This window comes from Myotis davidii, unplaced genomic scaffold (assembly GCF_000327345.1).
Source record: "Myotis davidii unplaced genomic scaffold, ASM32734v1 scaffold1325, whole genome shotgun sequence".
NCBI classification, from domain to species: Eukaryota; Metazoa; Chordata; class Mammalia; order Chiroptera; family Vespertilionidae; genus Myotis; species Myotis davidii.
In genome coordinates, this window is record NW_006296289.1 from 40,425 (window position 1) to 47,077 (window position 6,653).

The following is a 6,653-nucleotide window of genomic DNA, read 5'->3' on the forward strand; positions in this document are numbered from 1 at the left end:
TGGCTCCAGATAATGTGTTTCCGTTTACTCAGTGGTCCCAAGACCCGAAACTATAATTAATCTTTGTAGGTAACTAATCAGCTCAATCTAGCTTCTGTAACAAACTGGTTTTTATTTTTTTTTGCAAACCAGGTTCCTCATTCCAAACCCCAAGATGTAATCAATACCTTTGTGATTTTTGCCTTCATAAATCTGGTGTTGGGGCTATGTAACCACTACGAGATTTGAGAGAGCAAAATGCCCCCTTGTAGTCCTGGATTTGAAATAAATGTGACTCCTTAATTTGACTTCTTCAGGCGTCCTTGTGTGATTCGCAGGGTACGTTAACAGTATGTAAGGTCCAGAGTTCTCTCCCTGTGTGGCTATAGCCAAGCTTAGGAGCTCTAGGTTTGATTTTATTAAGGCAGCCAGTGGTCTTCACTAAGGGAGGACAAAGGGAATATGGATACAAAGCTGCATAAAATGTGTGTGATATATGTGTGTATGTGTGTGTGGGTGTGCACACTTGAACATATATGTGTTGTGGGAATAATGGTGATAGTCTCATATTTGGCCCTTAAGTGTACCATGCTCTAAAACTGTGAAATATTATTATATGGCTCATATAAGAAAAATTGTAACAAAAAACATTCTTAGATATCTCCCCTTATGCACATGAAGGTTTGCTTTATATATGTAGGTACTCCTATATTGAGTGCATAAATGTTTATAAAAGTTCTATCTAACCTCTTGCTGAATTGCTCCCTTTATCATTATGTAGTGTTATTCTTTATCTATTATTATTGTTTTTATTTTAAAGTCTATTTTGTCTGATATAAGTACTGCTCCCCCATTTTTGTTGTTCTTTGTTTCCATTTGAATATCCTTTTCCATCCTTTTACTTTCAGTCTGTATTTTTTTTTTCATTCTGAGGTGTGACTCTTGTAGACAAGATATATATGGATCTTATTTCTTATCGTTTCAACGTCTTTTGATTGAACCATTTAAGTGATTTACATTTAAATTGATTATTTTAGGTATGTATTTATTGCCATTCTATTCTTTAAAACTATGTTCCTCTCTCTCTCCCTTATTTTCTGTCTTCTCCCCACCCCACTTCATAAAGAGAATCCTTTAACATTTCTTGTAAAACTGGTTTGGTGGTAATGAACTACTTTAGCTTTTTTGTGTATGGGAAGCTCTCTATTTCATCTTCAATTTGAATGATAGCCTTGTTGAGTAGAGTAGTCTTGGTGGTAGGTTCTTTGTTTTTCATCACTTTGAATATTTCATGCCAATCCCTTCTGGCCTGAAATGTTTCTGTGGAGAAATAAGCTGATAGTATTCTGCGAGCTCCCTTTTGAGTGACTAACACTTTCTCTTGCTGTCTTTAAAATTCTTTCTTTGTTTTTCACCTTTAACATTTTAATTATGATGTCTTGGTATGGGCCTCTTTAGGTTCATCTTGTTTAGGACTCTGCACTTCTTGGAACTGTGTATACTTTACTTTCACCAGGTTAGGGGAGTTTCAGCATTACTTCTTCAAATATGTTCTAGATCAGCCATGGGCAAAATACGGCCCACAGGCCAGATCCAGCCGGTTTGAACTGAATAAAACTAAAAAAAAAAAAAAAAAAAAAAAAAAGACCGTACCCTTTTATGTAATGATGTTTACTTTGAATTTACATTAGTTCACACAAACACTCCATCCATGCTTTTGTTCCGGCCCTCCGGTCCAGTTTAAGAGCCCATTGTGGCCCTCGAGTCAAAAAGTTTGCCATCCCTGTTCTAGATTCCTTGCTCATTCTCTTCTGCTGGTACTCCTAAGATGCAGATGTTGTTACACTTCATATTGTTCCAGAGGTTCCTTAGACTATCCTCATTGTTAAAAATTATTTACTCTTTTTGTTGTTCTGATTTGGTGTTTTCTTCTACATTGTCTTCTGAATCTCTGATTTGGTCCTCTGCTCCATCCAGCTTGCTATTGATTCCTTATAGCGTATTTTTCAGTTGAGACTCCTTTTTATGATTTATATGTCTTTTTTTATGCTGTTGCAGTTCTCTATACGTTCCTTGAGCATCCTTATAACAACTGTTTTAAACTCTGTGTCTGGTAGCTTGCTTCCATTTCATTTAGGTTTTTTTCTAGTGCTGCTTTCTGTTCTTTCATTTGAGGCATGTTTCTTTTCCTCTCCATTTTGACTGCCTTTCTGTATTTGTTTCTGTATTAGGTGGCTCTGCTGTGCCTTGGTGTGGTGATCTTATGTAGTGGGTGTCTTGTGGGGCTCCGAGGCATAGTCTATCTAATAGCCTGGCCTCGGTGCTCCAAGAATGTCCCCTGTTTGGGATATGTGAACACTCCTATTATAGTTGAGCCTTAATTGCTGTTGGCCCATCCATGGGTGGGGTTGCCCTTCTGCTGCCAATGAGGATCAACCCTGAGATCAATATGTGAGTTGCTGTGTGGGGACTGGCTCCATAAAGCTGAATTTTCCTCAACAGGATCTGGTGTCTGTTGAGATCTACCTTTGTGTGCGCTACTTGAGGATGCAATTGGGTTGTGCTCTGATGTAGTCTGAAACCCTGGTTGTGTTGGTTCTGGGGCCCATTGGTTCAGGCTTTCCCATGCTGTTCAGTGTCAAGTACTACCAGTAATGGGCCCTGGCCTACTTGTTTGGAGATACAAAGTGATCTGCAGTTTGTGGCTGTCTCTGCTGGTCCTGAGTGTTTGTGGTGGGGGCCCAGCTATACACGAAGGCCAGTTTTCACCAGCCCCAAGCCTAGGGGCAGGTCAGCAAAAGGGCCAAAGCTCCTCAAATATTCCCTTGTTAGTTGTCTGTTAAGCTAAGTTACTTATAGAGCCTCTGGCAGGACATAATTTTCTTGAGGGAATCTCTCAGTGAGTAATCAGGTAGGGGTGAATGATGTTCACCAGATTGATACAGATTCAAAATTCGTGTCCATTCTGAGTTTGAGGCCACTTAGCTACAGTCTCAGGGTACACCAAGATCAGCCACCCGCTTCTTTGTGCCTGTGGACCTTTGTAGTGGGACCAGGTCTCAGGGTGAGGCCAGCAGTGTTTATCAGGGACACACCAATCAAGGTTTGGCCATGTAAAGGGAGGGCTCTGTACAGTAATGACACTGGTTTGGAGTGCACAGAAAAGAATGTGCCTCCCAAGAACCAACAACTCAGTTTTTTCCAGAGTCCGCCCAGACCTCTTGAATAGTCTTCTGCACTGGGAAACCCTACTGGCAAAACTGAGTGGTTCAAGTTCAGCCAGGCATGTTTACCAGGACTCATAAGGGTAAAGCTATTGGTTCTCCCATGATGGGGTTAGTGGGTCCCCCATGGGGGGTTCTGACACCACTACTCTGTTTGCAATGATGGATGAAGGCCACTCTAGCAGGCAGGTGACTGTGCTGCTATTGTCATATAGGGCAGGGCTGCCGATAGGCTGAGCTACTATATTTATAGGCTGGGTTCTCCTGGCCTTGCAGTGGGCAGGGAGGGTAAATGGTCTCTTCCCCAGAGTCACACAGCTCTGCCTCTGATTCTCACTGGTTCGTTCTCAAGATCCCTTTAAGAGTCTATACCACAGACTCAGGCAGAAGACTCCTTCGCAGGAATAAGCTTTGGCACAGTGACAGGGGATCAGGATAGTGGAGTTTGTGTAGTACCCTTAGGTTACTGTAGATTGGGGAGCGTGGTGAGGGGTTGAGATCCCCACTCTCCTCAGGGGGAATCTTTATAGTTGACATATCCCTCTAGATACTCAGTTGCCACCCTGGGCAGTGGGGCAGCTGTCCTTATGCCTCAGCTTTGTCTACCAGCCTTGATGTGACTTCTGTAAATCCTTGGCTCTAAGGCTTCTGTTCGGCTTGGATTCAATTGGTTATTCTGGTTGATTATTTTATAATTTAGTTTTAATTCCAGTTTGGGGCTGAGAGAAGGCTAGTTCACCTTCCACCTCGTCCATCACCATCTTCATTCACCTGACCACAAACTTCTATCAAATAGGAAAATATAAATATTTATTAATAAATGATACAAGGACCATGCTTAATGCCTAATATTCTGTTCTTGTTGTCATTTTATGGAATCAAGGAAAGGGACTAAATGTTCTAACTTTTTTTCTCATATTTTGTGTTTGATCTGCCTTTATTCATAGCAATTTTCAAAATATAGGAGGTTAGGGAACAATATTTATTAATTTAGTAATTTCCTCAATTGTCATGTAACTATACTATTTTAAGCAGTCAAATAGAGAACACTAAAAAATAAGTTAATAGTTGACCATAGCTGGTGTGGGTCAATTGATTGGAGCATCATCCCATTGCACCATAGGGTCACGGGTTTCATTCCCATCAGGACACATACCCAGGTTGTAGTTTCAATCCTTGGTTGGGGTGCCTATAGGAGGCAACTGATCTGATTGATGTTTCTCTTTTACATGGATATTTCTTTCTCCCTCTCCCTTTACCTCTCTCTAAAATCAATAAAAATATCCGAAAGTGAGGTTTAAAAATAATTGTAAAATATTATGATCATCTACATGTCTACAAATATGATATTCTGGATGAAATAGCTCAACCCTTCAAAACACAGAGTTTGCCAAAACCCACACAAGAAGAATAAACTTATATCTATAAATGAAACTTAATTAACCACTAATAACTTTCCAAAGTAGAAAGCACCATGCCTAGATGGGTTCACTGTGAGTCCCATCAAATATTTGAGAAAATATACCAATTCTCTGCAATCTCAGCAGAAGGAGTAGTGCCTATCTCATTCTATGAAATCAGTGTTACTGTTATACCAAAACCAGAGACATTACAAGAAGACTACAGATCAACATCTCCCATAAACATATATGCAAAAATCACCAATTTGATTAGCCATTCAAATTTTAAAATGTATAAAAATATTACACACCATGACCAAGTGGGATTTATCCCAGGTATGCAAGGCTGATTTAACATTTGAAAATCAGCAAGTTTAATCCATCACATCAATAGGCTAGAGAAGAGAAATTACATGATTTATATCAATAAATACAGGAAAACAATTTTGAAAAAATCTAACAGCAATTCACGATAAAAATTATCAGCAACAAAGATTAGAGGAGAACTTTCTCAACTTCATAAAGAACATCTACAAAATACATACACCTAACATCATACTTAATGGAGAGAAATTTCAAGGTTTTCCACTAAGATTAAGAACAAGGCAAGGTTGTCCCTGTCACCACTGCTTTTCAACATCCTACTGGAAGTTCTGATTAATGAATTAATGAATTAAGGAAAAGGAGATAAAATATATACATTATAGGCAGAAAAAAAATAAATCCCTCTTTATTCTCAGATGACTTGGCTGTCTAGAAAATCTGGAATAATCAACAACAAAACTCCTAAAGATAAAATTGTAGCAAAAATGCAGGATACAGGATAATACGCAAAAGTTGATCATTTTCTTGTGTACCAGCTGAACAAGCAAAATTTGAAATTAAAAACACAATGCCATTTACATGAGTACCCCCCCCCACGCCAAAATAAAATAGGTATAAATCTAACAAAATATGTACAAAATCTATATGAGGAAAAACTATAAAACTCTGATAAAATATATCAATGAAGAACTAAATCAATAGTGAGATATTTCATTTTCATGTGTAGGATGACTGAAGATGCTAGTTCTTTCCAACTACATCTATAGATTCAATTCAATCCCAATTAAAATTCCAGCAAATTATTGCGTAGATAGTGATAAACTGATTTTAAGGTTTATCTAGAGAAGCACAAGACTCAGAATAGCTAACGTAAGACTGAAGGGCAAATCACAGGACTGGCACTCTCAGCTGCAAACTTGAGTATAAAGCTACAGTAATCAGGACTGTGTGGTTGGAATTGGTGAAAGAATAGACAAATAGATCAATGGGACATAATAAACAGCCCAGAAATAGACCCATAAAAATACAGTAAACTAATCTTTGACATGGGTGGGGGGCAATACAATGGAACAGAATAGTCTTTTTAGCAAATAGTGCTGGAATAACTGGGCACCCAAATGAAAAAAAAAAAAAAAAGAAAGAAAGAAAAAAAAAGAATTTGAACATAGACCTGACACAATCACAAAAATTACTCAAAATTACCGAAACCAGTTTGGCTCAGTGGATAGAGTGTCGGCCTGTGGACTGAAAGGTCCCAGGTTCGATTCCGGTCAAGGGCATGTACCTGGGTTGCGGGCACATCCCCAGTGGGGGATGTGCAGGAGGCGGCTGATCAATGTTTCTCTCTCATCGATGTTTCTGACTCTCTATCTCTCTTCCTTCCTCTCTGTGAAAAATCAATAAAATATACTTTAAAAAAATTACTCAAAATGGATCATAGACATAAATGTAAAATGTAAAACTAGAAAACTCCTAGAAGATAACACAGGGGAAAAAATCTGGATGACCTTGGGTATGGCAATGCCTCTTTAGATACAACTCTAATGGTACAATCTATGAAACAAAGAATTGACTTCATTAAAATTTAAAACTTCTGCTCTGAAAAAACATATGGTCAAGAAAATGAGAAGATAAGCCAAAGACTGGGAGAAAATATTTGCGAAAGACATATATGATAAAGGACCACTATGCAAAATATATAAAGGACTCTTAAAATTCAACAATA

The 6,653-nt window shown here is 38.5% G+C and overlaps 1 long non-coding RNA gene across 1 annotated transcript in view; it reads left to right on the forward strand.

Moving 5' to 3' along the window:
- LOC107184319 overlaps nt 1-6,653 on the forward strand; it is a 26,195-nt gene that overhangs the window by 11,503 nt on the left and 8,039 nt on the right. Inside the window, exon 2 of the long non-coding RNA XR_001515134.1 lies at nt 2,678-2,680. This is a non-coding gene — a long non-coding RNA (uncharacterized LOC107184319). The remainder of the gene's footprint in view (nt 1-2,677; nt 2,681-6,653) is intronic.